Source organism: Crassostrea angulata, unplaced genomic scaffold, assembly GCF_025612915.1.
Source record: "Crassostrea angulata isolate pt1a10 unplaced genomic scaffold, ASM2561291v2 HiC_scaffold_135, whole genome shotgun sequence".
Classification (NCBI taxonomy): domain Eukaryota; kingdom Metazoa; phylum Mollusca; class Bivalvia; order Ostreida; family Ostreidae; genus Magallana; species Magallana angulata.
The window spans coordinates 18,590-34,016 of record NW_026441690.1 but is presented as its reverse complement, the minus strand read 5'-3'; the positions used below and the strand labels follow the sequence as shown (position 1 = coordinate 34,016).

At 34.5% G+C, this 15,427-nt stretch overlaps 2 pseudogenes; both read right to left on the bottom strand.

The window, feature by feature from the left end:
* Nucleotides 1-2,681: 2,681 nt before the first annotated feature.
* LOC128169455 (uncharacterized) lies at nt 2,682-5,554 on the bottom strand (annotated as a pseudogene).
* Nucleotides 5,555-11,100: 5,546 nt separating this feature from the next.
* Nucleotides 11,101-15,223, bottom strand: LOC128169454 (zinc finger protein 862-like; annotated as a pseudogene).
* Nucleotides 15,224-15,427: the final 204 nt, after the last annotated feature.

The window sequence follows — 15,427 nt, the reverse complement described above, 5'->3', positions numbered from 1 at the left end:
CCATGCATTTTAGGCTCCCCCTAAAAGCAGAATGCAACCAAATCAGCCATTTTTATTTCTGTACATTTTCAAGAACAAGTCCTTAGGCATCATTTCATAGTATTTTCAGGGTACATTCGCCAGCTTTTTAAAAAGCTATGTTACCCGCTAAAAAATTCATGAAATTCTGCATGTGTAAAATCGGGATGTTTTTGGAGTTACCGCCCTTTATTTTAGAGTCTCACAAAATTAATTTTTAAAATTTTTCTACATACTTTTTTCATGTATTCGAAAGATAATTCACTATATTATGCAACTGAGAGTTTAAAAATTTGATTTTCATGTATACCGCATAAAAATAGCAGGAAAATCCCTACCCATCATGCTTTTCCCCAGAGAAAAAACCCCTGGATTTTATACGAAACTGTGTTTAGCTACCTATGCAAAAACGGCCTAGGGAAAACACTGCAGTTAATACTCATTCGCGTTAGATTTCGAGTTTATTGAAATAAAGTCAATTCATATTGGTTACAATAACATAAGTGATAATAACATATGGAAAATATAACCCTGCTTAAAGATATTTATTATGAACAACAAACAGTTAACTTTGCAACATTCGAATAGAACTATTTTTTGTCGCGCATGTTCAGATAACTGAACTCTTTGCCGTAAAGATTATCCGGCAACTAGATGGCCGTAAGCCATAAAAATAAGAGGTGGATAAAAATTGGCATATTTTCAATTTTTTTTTAGCAAGATCTACTGTACTCAGTTGTCAAGATATTTTGATACTGTAATGCTAATTTGATCAGAATTAAGGCAATTGTTGCTCAGGTGAGCGATGTGGCCCCTGGGCCTCTTGTTCTTTAAATCAATTAAATTAAAAAAATATATCATCAAATACATACATTTGTAAATGTATTACTGTTATAGATACATGTATGTATTTACAGTGAAATTCTAACAATTTTGATTTTAATTTTTCTTTGTTAACTAATTTTTTTTTTTTTTACAATTCTAGAAATTGTTTTTTGTATGTGTTCCAAACCTTTATTATTCAATTCAATTATTTGTCCCATTTGAAATTAGCCTAGCGGGGGTATTAGTCCCATTAGGACAGTTCTAGTTTTTGTTGTAATAGGCCATGAAACTCTCAGGGGCTGTTGCTGCCAGTTGAGCTAATGCTCTTTCAAAACCTGATTTTGATTTCGAAAACACAAGTGACTGAACAGATTTTATAAGATCATTTTTTTCCAATTGTGGTTTTGATAATTTTTGAATAAATCTATCTACAGCTGACATGGAATTTACAAAGTTAGATTTCGGCCCCTGGAATAACTTTTCTGACAGCTGCGATTTCCTTCATGTCTTTGTCTAATACTACAACTTGATTGGAAAGAATGTACAAATCCGAAAAGCTAAAAGATAACAACTGTTTCCATTAAGGAAGAGGATTTTCTTTTCAAATTCTCTTTTTTACACTTCATATTGAAAAATGAAGGCTGTTCATTTCAAGAATTGAATAAAAATTTACTTTCATATTCCTTTATTGACACATGAGGAATGACATAAAATTAAAAACGTACTCAACCATTTACAGATATTAGTTACAAAACTTGGTGGATCAACCAATTTCTATAAAAATAATTTTAAAAGTTATAAAATGACGCAAACTTTGGTATGACCACCAACTTTGACTGAATATACAAATACTTGGGATATTTCTAAAAGTATTAAACTTTCATGAGATGACTTGATACAAAATCTGGTGGAACCCCAAACTGATACAAATCGATTCTTTAATATATAAACTTTTGATATATTTTCTATTTCACCGAATTTTACATTCATAAACAAATTAATTGGTGGACCCACAAATTCAGTGTTGATGCTTCTTCTAAAAACAATTTGAATTTTCATGTTTCGTGCCCCCACCATTTTCTGACAACAAAATATCGCTACTTGATATGACAAAATATACGTTTAATACACAATTTCTTCACAATCAGTACATAATCTTTAAGCATTGTTTTTATCAAGCCAACATTAGTCAATTCATGTTATGTATTAAATATAGTTGGTGATCCCACCAAATTCTAAATATACAATAAAATGAAACTTGATTCAGAAAAACAAATCATGTTTGCATTTTTGTGCAACCACATATTCTTTGAAATTCAAACAATTAATATTCAACTTTGAACAAAGTCCACAAAACGTGTTGGACCCACCAATTCATGAATTTTATCGTTGTAATTTTGGTGCGTGCTGGTACCATTTTTAATCAAATACATTTACAATGTTTGAAATATTAGGTGTACCTACCGATTTCTGAAACGCCGCCCGTTATTGTAAAATGTTTACTAAATTTTGTGATCGACCATTTTTATATACAAACAATTTAAATCTTTGTGCATTTATAAACAAAAATCAACAGTATTTGTATCAGGGTTTTCTTTAAAAACTAATCCGATGCTATTACTTGTTATTATGCAGTTAATTACATTTATCTTTGAAATACTGTGGAATAATTCGTGGTGGCTCAATTTTCGTTGTTTTCGTGGGTAGACCTCCCCCATGAATTTATGTCCTCCACGAAAACAAGTTTTGTAAGAGTTAGTTCCTTACTTAAACTGAAAACATGCACACCCACAAAATTACATCCCCACGAATAAGTGAACTTGCGTGTTGTTAAAATGATTGGATTTTACTTGATGACGACTACTCGGTCCATCACTTCAGCGTCCATCATGTTTTGAATTGCATCGGGCATCTCACAGTCTTCCTCACTCTCACTTTCATCGTCGTGTTTGGGCAGTTTTGGCAGAAGCCATTGTGCATTCACAAAAATTTGCCTAGGACATTCAAATACGTTTTCCTTACATTTCTTCCACATTTGAATAAAATTGTTCCACCATTGTAACTGCGTTTGGTCTATCTGGTCACTGAACAAACATTTCGAGAATTTGAGATGGCTTTCAATTTTCTTCAGCCTATTCCATCAAAATTAATAGATGAGAGTTTTGGACTGCCACGGATTTTGATAATTTTTTTGGTGTTGATTTCTTACAAGTAGTCCCCCAACAAGATATTTCCAGGCGGAATCGTGCTTTCCTTTATAGTAAGCTTCTACGACATGGCCGCTGTTTTTAAATTTATAATGCAGGGGCTGTGTGTGCTTCCAAACGTCAAGAATGTTGTCCTCAAACCAAGATCGTACGTCAAAAACGTACTTGATATTCGTGATGTTCGGTAATAAGTTGACGAGGTCATCTAAGGTCTCTGCATCGTTTCTTCTTAGAATATCTGATACCTTGCTGAAACAGGCGTCGATAATTTCATGGGTATGACCCACCATAAAGAAAGGCAAATGGGCCTCAAAAAGGAGTGAAATACTATATAATGTAATTACTTTCAATGAAAATATTTATGGAAAGCCTTTTCTCTAAAAAATGCCCTCCTTAAGTTAAAATTTGTCAAGAAATCCGTTTGTATCATGCGTATATTGTCTTGACGACCTAAAGAAATAGTGAATAATATCTGTTTTTGATTACATTGAAATGCTTTCTTTTCTTCTTTTTTTGCTTACTTCTTTAAAGATATTTTCGTGGACAAGGTATTCGCAAAATTATAGCATGAACTTATTTTTGTTCCCCCCCCCCCCCCCCCCCCAATTGTCTGCTTGAATATACAGCACAGGGGGTAACTTCCCTCCCTAATTAAAAGAGATACCTTATTATTTATATTTTCTGAAGTATTTTATAATGCAATAAATAGAATGGTCAAATTGAATATATGTTCAACGTTATCTGTTCTATACTATATGATAAGAATAGTTACCTATATGTATCGGTATGTAATGCATTATTTATTACAAAAGCAAACATTTGATTGTTTTCTCTTAAATATCGCAAAAAGTAGAAAAACATTATCATATTCTTATAAAATGAAGAAGACATATATTCATTTGTATATTGATTTCAACTCCCCCTTCACATCAAAATGTTCAAATTATTCTACAAGCTTAAAATGGATCCATATTAACTGTGAATTCCAATCACGTTTTTATATGCAACGGTCACTGAATATGTAAGAAATAAATTAACATGCACTGCATGAAAAAACAGCTTTACAATACATGTAAATATATTGTAAATTTTATATTTACATTACATTTAATTGTATTTACAAAAATTTACTTAACTAAGACAAATAATTTAAAAGTAATCATTACTTGATTTTACATAAAAGTAAATGAATTGTAATGGCCTATTTTACAAAGCAAATTTTTTCCAGTGAAGCTAATCTTTCAGTTTTGTAAAACTGGCTTTACAACAATTCAATTATGAAATTTACTTTTAAGTTATGATAAATCAATATAGTTGTAAAGACATCTTTACTTTTGTAAATCTAATGGAAAAGTTTGATTTACACTTTAAATTTTAAAATATTGTTTAGCGATAATACCATTCAAGCTTTCAGAGTACTTTTTAAGCTTATAACATAAATGTCTTTAATCATTAGAAAATTGAAATGCTTGAAATAAGAACCAACAACACCATTTAAAACATCATCATAATAACTCTTTATTTCAGTAGAGACATGATATAATATAATATTATATAGTTCAAAAAGGATGACATTTATATAATGCAAAAAACAAAACCAAACTGATGGCTATTTGAATATTAAGACTGTTTAGAACAATTTTCCCAGTCCTGAATTATAGATGTTACCTTAAAGAAGACACAATCCACATAAACTGTTCAGGAAGCGTTAGAGGTTCTTCATCCTTCAGATATCCACGAGTCCTTTTGGAAAGCAGTCTTTTACTCCTGAATGGACAAGTCTTCAGGAACTTTTTGTCCAGACTGTCTTTAACACTCCGGAAGCTTTCACTTTCCCAGGAAAAAAGGATGAGAAATAAAGCCATCATCCCCTTCCTCGTCGCTACTCATATACTTGTGTACTGACTTGCTGGAAAGTAATCCACGGACAAGCTCCTTCTTGTCCTTGGACTATTTGGTTTTCTTGTCCAAGGCAGACAGCCGACGTCTAAGTTTTTGCAATGATGAGCAAAGATAATGGATTTTAAAATAGTTTAAATTCTTTTGAAAAAAGAAAGAAAAAAAGCTAGCTATATTTACATCCACCATGTACTTTTCCCTTTATTTGTTATGGAAACTTATTGTTAATTCATACTCCCTTAAACATTAACAGGAATGAAATATACACCCCCATTTAGTGATTAGTTGAAACCCACAGTGTGCCAAGAAAAATTATGGACATCATTAAATAATAATGATGTTAAACTCAAATTCCAATAAGAGACGAGTTAGCTATTTCTTTTATCTAACGTACCAACATACATTAACAGTAGTTTAGTAAATTTTACTTAGTTTTAACAATCAATTTAATAATTTGTTGAAAAAAAAGATGTATATATAAACAATAAAATGCTTTCTTTGTTGATTTAAGCGGGTTATGAAGGTAGTAGTCACTGCAAAAAATACATTACCAAGTTAGCGATGCCACCACCTTCATATCCTGCACGAATCGCCACAGAAACCATTGTATTGTTGAGTGAAGCAATGATGCTGGTATACACATTTGTTCCGCAGCACTTTCCACAACGTATAAGCAAACCTTATCAAATTTATGCTCCTGTATTCCCAGGAGAAGACAGAAAATTTCACATTTAATTGCTCATTCTGCTTAAACGGTGGACATAATATCAAAGTGCAAAATTCATGCGCTTTCTCAGATATCTCAAATCTATTGATTGCTTTAAAAAAATTAACTGGAGATACCCTGTAAGTTTAATAAAAATATTTGTGAGCCAATGCTCACTAGTGATACCCCCACTCTAATGTGAAAATGCCAAATAAGCAAAGTTGTAATCTAACAGGAAGTTGACGTTCGATTGGTACAAAAACATATCCCACAATATGGCATGCCAAAACAAATAGTGTGTTAAAATTTCAAGCATCTGCGATAAAAAGTTGCTGAGAAATCTTTGACGAAAATTTGTTTGAAAATTTTTGAGTAAAAATAAACAGTCATCATTTAACAGGAAAATGACGTCCGATTCTTACCAACATATATCCAACGATATGGCATGCCTAAACAAATAATGTGTTAAAATTTCAAGCATCTGCGATAAACAGTTGCTGAGAAATCTTTGACGGAAATGTGTTTGAAAATTTTGGCTAAAAATAAATAGTTGTCATTTAACAGGAAGTTGACATCCGATTGGTACAAAAATATATCCCACGATTTGGCATACCTTAACAAATAGTGTGTTAAAATTTCAAGCATCTGCGATAAAAAGTTGCTGAGAAATCTTTGACGGAAATTTGTTTGAAAACTTTGGCTAAAAATAAACAGTCGTCATTTAAAAGGAAGTTGACGTCCGATTGGTAACAAAATATATCCCTCAATATGACATGCCTAAACAAATAGTGTGTTAAAATTTAGGGCATCTGCGATAAATAGTGTCTGAGTGAATGCGACAGAAAGTTTAGTAATGTACGGACAGACAGACACATACAAAGGTAAAACAGTATACCACCTTCTCCTTCAGAGAAAAACATAATTGTTTAGGCATCGCGGACGATGCACAACGATGAACAAAGACCGCATTGCAATAGGTTACTTGAGTACTATTCTTAGTATTAAAATAGACAAAAATCTCAAGAATATCACTAAATATTTTAATAGATAAGTTTCCTAATAATGACATGTTTTATAGTAAATTTCATAAACTGACTGTACACAAAAAACCTTTTATCCATAATAAATTGTTATGCAGGTGATGCAGACTGGATCCTTTTTGACAGAAAACCATAAGCAGGTGCAAGACGCCTTCTTCAGACCAACCGTCCTGGTCCTCAAAGAGTCATGAGTCATCTGCCGTGGAGAATGGCAAGAGAATCTCCATATGGCCAGTGGAGGTCACTGAAGTATGTAACAAACATCAAAGCTTTACCCACATTATCCTTGTGCTTTCTTATTACAGCTGAAAACAAAAATCAATTTCAGTAGTCAGTATTTTAATTTCAAAAACAAAAACTGGTTCTTTGTTTCAGTTGGCGCGGTAATTTGCTCGCGCCAGTAATTAATACGTGTCTGGCCAGCATGCGCTTTCAAGCTGAGCAGATATGGAGGATGTGCAATAGATCAATGGCTATCGCGCACCTTGCCGCATAATTTGTTTACATGCGCTAACTTTCGCCATAACTGAATTTATTTCACTATCAACAGTTTTATTCATTAACACTATATATATAAATGATTCATAAAGTTACTTAAATCATTTCAAGCTGTGTAGATATTTGGGGGGGGGGGTTACAAGATCAATGCCTATCGCGCGCTTTCCGCATACATGTAAATTCTTTACATGTGCGATTTTTTGCCATCACTGATGATGTTTTTTCACTTTTTATGCCCACAAATTACAGAATTCAATAATTACACGAAATTATGAAAAATACAATTTTATAAATATATGTATGAGAAATTTGGTCGATATTGGTCAGAATATCTGACGTCTAACTAACGTTGAAAATTTGTCATGTTGATAACGTCTTTTTCTTCAACGTCGCACAACGTTGTATTTTGGTTGATCAACGTCGTCAACCATGATCAACGTATTTTCAACGTTGGTACAACGTCGTATGCCTGCTGGGATGTCGTGATGAAGGAATGTGTTGCCCTGACAGACAGACATCTCCAATTATGGTCCATCCAAGCCGTGATCGCTGGGCGAAAGGCGTATTTAGTGGTCCAATCCTCTGGTCTATCGAGTGATGGGCCTCGGGAAGGTCTCTTCCAATGAGTAGTAGTATTTTCACTGAAGAGTCTAGAACATGTAAATGTTTAGCAATGTCCCGCATATGAGGGTAACAAAGTGCGACCTCAGGAGTTGGAATCTCGGAATGATTCTCTGGAATGTTGTCACATTCGAGCACAAAAGGAAGTTTCAGTTGGACATTCTGACTGTCATTGATTCCTTTCACAATCAAACCTCTGGCCAACCTTCCATAGCTGACATTCTTGCCTGAGCAGGACTGCATAGAGTACTCAACTGGTGAAGTGGTTATTCCTAAGGAGTCAAAAAGAAGACTTCTTCCTAGTGTCTTATTACTTTGGTCGTCGGGCAACGCGTAATCTGTGATGGAGTTCCCTGGTTCTCCTTCTGAGTAGATATGAACAGGTACGATGCGTGCACATGATCTCCCATGAAAGCTTGGTTTACCACAAATCTCAGTGCACTTTAAATTTACAGAAAGTCTACTCGAGCCAGATGACTCCTCGCCATGCTTTAGTATGGGAGTGGTTGTCCTGGATGGTTGTTGTCTGGGTCTCTGTGAATCCTCTAATGGGTGAAGTGCAGTGCAATGAAAATCACTTTCTTCACAAATATCACAATATATCTTTGACTTACACCTTGCGGCAAAGTGATCAGAGGTTTCACAGCATTTCAGACAAATGTTATGATTGCGCAAAATTGCCTTTCTGTTTTCTAAGCTTCTGGATCGAAAGGCTATGCACTCATTGATGGTGTGCTTTGATCCTTTGTGGATTAAGCACAGTTGTGACGAGTTTCTTGAATTTCCTGCAGAGATGTCAGTTTTGCGATTGGTCACATACACAAGTCTATTCTTGTTTACACTTTTCTGTACAAGGTTAGTCTCTTTGGGTATTTCATACATCAGTCCCGCGTCATTCCGTATGATGCTCATCTCCTCTATGAACTTAACAAATTCGGCAAATGGTGGAAAGAGTACAGCATGTTGCTTCTTGTAGTTAGTGGCGCGAGTGACCCACTTCTCCTGAATCTGCTTTGATAGTTTCTGAATGATGGGCCTAACACCAAGTGATGAATCAAGATAGGAAAATATGGTGCTGTACTCGCTGAGGTTTTTCACAGTTTCAACTTCTGTCAGCAAGTCATGCAGTGCATAAAGTTTCTTACGGTCCATAAAATCAGGCAGATCCATGAGCCGAGCTTTAAGCGAAGCCTCTACTAACTCTGCTGAACCAAAGCGTTCATCCATCCGGTTCCAAATGGTGTGTAGACACTGTTGCGGATTGCTTGCACATGATGTTCTAGCACTCATCACTAATCTGTAGGCATCAGATTCCTTATGAATGCTGGTTGTTAACAGTGAGATCTCTTCTAGAGGTGAACACTTGATGTCAGTAACCATGGTTCTGAATTGAGTCTTCCACACAATCTACCTGTCTGGTCTATCCTGGAATTGCTGCTGTTGAAAACTTTCTAAAAGAATGTTTTTCTTGATGAGAAAGTTTGAAGTGTCATGAAGAGAGTTCACAGGATGTGTAGAACTTGAGTCCACCTGTCTCGTCTGTATAATAGGATGATGTGGGGTAGAATCAATCAAAGCTCGATTTACATTTTGATTGTCGATTCCTGGAGTAGAACTTTCTACTTCTGGCGTTTTACGAGGTTTAGGTGTAAACGGGGGAGCCTGGGGTGAGAGTGGTTGTGTAGGTCTTACAGGAGAATTTAGTCTATCTAGATAGTTGAGAGTTTTGTCGAAAGGACTCATTTCTTCTTCCGGTGGAACAACCGACTCTGTTGAATTCACTATGTCATCCTCACATTGTTTCTCCAGATATGTTGCTTCTGCGTCAGCTGCTGTTGCCGTCTTCTCTTGTTCTAAAACTTCTAACTGTAACGTTTTTTTTTTCGAACTGTTCTTTCTTAATTTCAGTCTCCTTTTTCACAAACTGAAGTTTCACTTTTTCTGATTCTGCCTTGGCTCTTTTGCTCGCAACAAGGCTAGCACTTGATCTTGTCGAGCGACTTGTCTTTGAAGTCCTACCATCTGCTGACTCAATTTTCAAGTGAATCTTTTCCATCAGGTTGTTGAACTGTTTCTTCAGATCTGTCATGACGGGCCAGTAGTTCTCCAGTTCTTGCGCTGAATCAGGATCCCGAGAACGTGAAAGGAAGTCAAGATAGTCATTAGCACAAGTGTTGTAACGCTGAAATGTACTTTGCAATGTTCCTTTCGTATTTTCCAATAGGCTGATGAACTTTGGTAGTGGCTCAGAGTCGACAATACACTCACTGAGAATTTTACTCGCTGATTGGAGTTTTCTATGTAGAATGTCTTTCTGATTCTTGAAATATTCTTCTCCTTTTTCTGTTAGTTTCGCCTCCCGTGGCTCCCTGCCCTGTTGACCGTCTGAACCAACCAGTGCGTCGTAGGATGTGGACATGGTGTACAGTCTTTTTACTGTTCTGTCTCTTCACCCCTGCGAATGTTATTGTCATTTAAATTTTAGACCACGTGGTTTTATTTGACCCTTTCAGTTTCGCAGTAAAAATCGTGCCTCGTGTTTATAGTCTAGTTCATAAAATCTAGGTACTATTTTAGTCAATTATTAAATCTAGAGGTTTATTGATTTTAAACTTTATCTTCATTAATAGGTGAATAAAATGTGTTCGAGAAATAAATGTAAAAATACAAAAGATAGTTTTTGTCTGCTGTTGCAACAATTAAAATGCTAAGTAGAGATCCCCACTGAGGATTAGTTTTCGATCCGCGCCTGACCTAGTAATAGCATCAATAGTGAAACAGACTATACTATTTTATGCAGAATGTTCCATGAAAATGACTTGATATACTACGTTTTTATGCAAAACAGACATCCATTATTTTTTTTAACACATGGTATTGCACATCACAAGCATCAAACATGGATATGATTTTATTAAGCCACGCAATGTTTATATTTTCAACCACTCAACACGTGGTCGAACACGAACGATAACTCTGTTCTGAATATTATCGTTTAATATAAAAACCGCTAAATGGTGAAATAAGACAAGCATATTAAAAGAGTTTCATGTTTTAACAAAAACCAAAGTAGGATACGATATGGAAAACGACCAGTACTTACGTATTTTGAGAATATTATCTGAACACTTATACTTCCGCTCGAAATTTCACAGGAACTGAACAAATCTCGGTAAAGTCTCGTGAACTTTCATTCGAGCACCTCTGGATTTATTACATACTTAGCAACGATAAAGAAAACATTCCGAACACATTCGCAGGGGTGTCTTTACAGACAGTATAACTATTAAGTTGGGTGAAGGTGGTAAAAAGACTGTGAGCATGTAAAGCCGACAAAACTATGCAGAAACGGCATGGCAATCTCGCCTGCTACCTGGGCGGAAATGCTTATGTGTTCATACAATAAACAGAATGTACCAAAACGGGTAATAAAATTCCGTAATAATTCCGGACTGATAAGACTGCACATATTCTATTACACTAAAAATTTCAAAAAATATTTAGTTTTGTAAAAAATACCTACAATTTCAAAATGTATGTGATATCCATCACCAATCAGTCTAGCGTAACCTTCTGCTTTCGCATTGTTGTGAGAACTTGTTTCAAGTTGTTGCCTTATTGCCTTGTAACCTGTAAATAATTTTAATGAAAATGAAACTTGTATAACTACATGTATAATATATCAATAATCATCGAGTTTATCCTATTATGATTTCTTATCTAATAATAAAATAATTATCTAAATATTTATTTTTATTTAGCAAAAAAAATAACCCTTGATAAGTCATTGCTCTGTAAGTGTGAGGCAGCCATCGCGTTCCTCCTACTCTTGTAGGCAACACTTGTTTCATGTTCAGTGAAGTGAAGCAGCGCTTAAGGATGACGTTTACTCAGAATGAAAAAAAAATCCACTGATGATAATGAAAAACCATCTATTGTGTGTTATAGACCTTTGCTTGTATTGTTATTTTTCACTTTCAGAAAAGTAGGTCAATGGCCTACTTTTTGAGTTAATGGCCATTGAATATTTATTGAAAATTCAAGAAAAATCCCATAAAATTTTACACTACGATTGAGATTTTCTTAATTATAAAAATATTACAAATAATTAAACACTTTAAAAAATAAGATACAGTTTACGAATGGTAGTGGCACTAAATAAGTACACAACATTAATATTTCAGCATCAATTTTTAAAAATAATTCAGTCCGAATTTCCTCTATCAGTTTTCAAATCCCTACCCATTTTTGATTTAATTTTACAAAAAATTGAATGATGATAATACAAAAACATTTATGATAATGAACTACTTATATTGACCTTATTCTGTTGGCATAAAATTTATATGAGGTCAATGATCAAAATTTTGAGATATGATGTCTTTTATCGTTTTTAAGCATTTTTCAATATTATTATTATTCGTGCCATAAGATTATTTTAATGAATAAGTGAGGAAAAACCAACGGAAAATATGCAAAATTACGTAGACTTAAATATAAAATCCTAACTTTTAATATTAGACTACTGTCAAAAAACTTTTAGCAGAAAACAAAATCTGCAAAATTTAGTCCGAATTTCCTCTGTTTGGCTAAAAGTCAATTTTTGTTTGAGCATAATTCCATAATAAAGTAAAACTAATGAGTGTTTTGTCAATAATAATTCATTTCATAAATACTTTTTGTGTTTAGAACAAATTTTACTCATTACATTGAACTTTTTAACAATCGGAATTTGAGAACTCAAACCCTGAGTAAATAACACCCTTAAGGACCACCTTTTTAGTTGGACCTTTTCTGTACAAATAATACAAGCCTAGCAATAAGGTCATTCATTTGGCATAAAGCTTTGGCTGTGCAGACTTTATTCCATCCTTGAAACTAAGTTCAAGTCGATGTGCCAGGCAATGTGTTATAACTAAGTGTGGTCTTGTCTCTCTAAGTAAAACACCTAATCCTGACTTGCAGCCTGAAATTCAAATGATTTTTTTTATTGAAATTGCACATTTAAATCACTTATTAGGACACCAGTTAAACAAAGTAATGCAATTATGTTTAATTTAAACGACTTATAACTTTACTCAAATTTATATTTTATCAAACTAGAGCAACTAAATACACCTTGCATATTTGAAGCTCCATCAGCACAGAAACCAACAAGTTTTTTTCAAACACCTCTACCAGGTCCAGGCTCTCAAATATCTCCCTGAATATTAAGTGAAGGTCAGAGGCTGATGTTGATTCAGGGCTTCCAATGAACAAATACATATCTTCAACTTTTCCACCATTACATATTCTTGTGTAAATATTTTCCAGTTCCTCCCCCGTGAAATCCGTGACCCCATCACAAGTTACATATAGTATAAAAAAGGAATCTCTTTCAATTTATCGCAAACCTCCTTCCTAGTCACAGCTGCAATATTTTTCACCATAATGGCAACAGCTTTGTCGTTTACATATTGGTCTTCTATGTCAACACCTTTTATTTTGTCTAGCATGCAAATGAAGTTATAGTCCTTAAAGGCCGGGGTCGACCTAGATTTTCTGCCACCTGGTAGGCAATTAAGCCTATAAAGACAAAAAGGCGGGGCTACCTCCATCACTGTCAGTGATGCTGATAAGAGTAAGCATTGCATGCGGCTGAGTCAGCTTTGTTTATACACTGGGGAAAACCCGATTTAAACACAGTGCAAGAAGACTCAATTAGAGTATTTCATATTGCAATTTATTCTGTATATACACAAAGAAAATACTATTTTAGCAGCCTGTAGACTGTAGACTGTTACCTATTATGAATTCCATTTCTTTTTCTAAAAGCAGATTTTACATATTTTTTCCAATTTTTTTTCCCGAAAAATGAATGTGCATTTTTTGTAGTTTTTCTTTCCTTTAACACTTCGTGGCATTCTGTGATTTGGTTTCCAAATTGAAGTAAATTCTCTTTCAACATTTTCATTCCAGTGACAGACTGCTAAGTTTGTTCTAGCATTATACTGGGCATCTGAAAATGATATTCTTTTATCTTGGTAAACATTTACAACATTATTAAAACTTTCTACGTAAAATGTATCCTTACAAAGTCTGTAATCATGAGGATGCTTAAATATAACAGAATTTTTTATGACACCTAACAACAATTTCTCAGCTCTTGGATATGTTATAACTTTTCTAGAAATTTCATAATTAGGGTCTTTTTTGCACCTTGATGATCCATGACAAGCTTGATGATTATTTTTGTAATGTTCAACAATGTTGAGAAGAAGAGATTTCAATTTTTCCAGGTCTTCATCACAGTTTCTGATGGCCCAATGGGAATGTGTGGATATTGGTTCAACCTTGTCGTCTAATTGGGATGGCCAGGTTTTTCCAACTTAAAAAGCTGGTCCAGACGAAATTTTTTTCAGAGCTGCTTTCATGGACTTTACAGCATGCCATGTGTCATTTTGGCTCTCTGAGTCGCACTCCTCACGAATAAATTTGTTAATTGACAAATTTCTGTCATGAGCATGGACTCCGATGTTGACCTCTTGATCTTTAAGATGTCGGTATATTTTTTCTGTTCCCAGCTTTTCATGTCTCTGTGATATAACATCATCGGATTTGGTCACATGCTGACATGACAGTACTTTGTGAGACGTTTCTCCAATTGCCACAACACTTGTGTCTTTGGCATTTTTTCTCCATCCATGCCTGGCATCCGACATAATGTTGATGGTTCCAAGTTCTTCATTTTCATAGGCAGCCACTTCCTCTAGTGTTGCTGTATGTGTTGAATCATCATATTCCCTTTGTATATGTTCTTTCATTTCATTGAAAAAATTGTGTCTACTTTGTTTGGAAATCTTTCCAATTCCAGCTCCTTCAGTAAATCAAATATAATGTGATGGCAGCATACCACTACATGTGAATCCATGTTTAACTCTGTTGTTAACTAAGTATTCCGTATTTGGTAAATATGGAGAGGATGACCAAAGAAAACTGTGGTCATTTTGCTCATCACAGAACAAATGTGCGGTAACAACGTGGCCTTTCTGGAGTATTTTTTTCACTTTCAGGTGTTTTTTACAGCTACTACCCTGGTGCTCAGCCACCTCTACAAGTCGTTTTATAGACTCCTCGGCACAAAGAAAAATTTGATTTACATCTTTTTTCTGTACCTTTATATACGTACTTGGTACACTCGGTTTTTCCTTTTCGGCAAGCTCATTTTCAGACTCCTTTGTCTTGTTAGACCACAGTTGAAACAGAGTTTCAATAACCTGTAGATTTCCGACAGGTTTGTTAAGTTGTGAACTTAGTTCACTCCTGATTCTTTGAAAACTTTCAAGCACACTTCGTTTTTGTCCATCATCTCCTGCAAACTCAATTCTAAAATTGGGATTTCTCTTTCTCTTTTTAACCGGACTTGCCATAATTACAGGATTGTTAAAATGGTACATAGGCTTTTGTTTCATGACTGGAGTATGTTATTTCTGAAGGGGGTTCTGGGTGTTCATAAAATTATTAATTTGAAATTATCATTTGAATAAGAGAAGTTTTTAAAAAAGTGTTATTTACATGAAAGACAAGTAAAATCCTATTATTTCTGCATTGTGTTGCATCGCTTATGAGTAAAA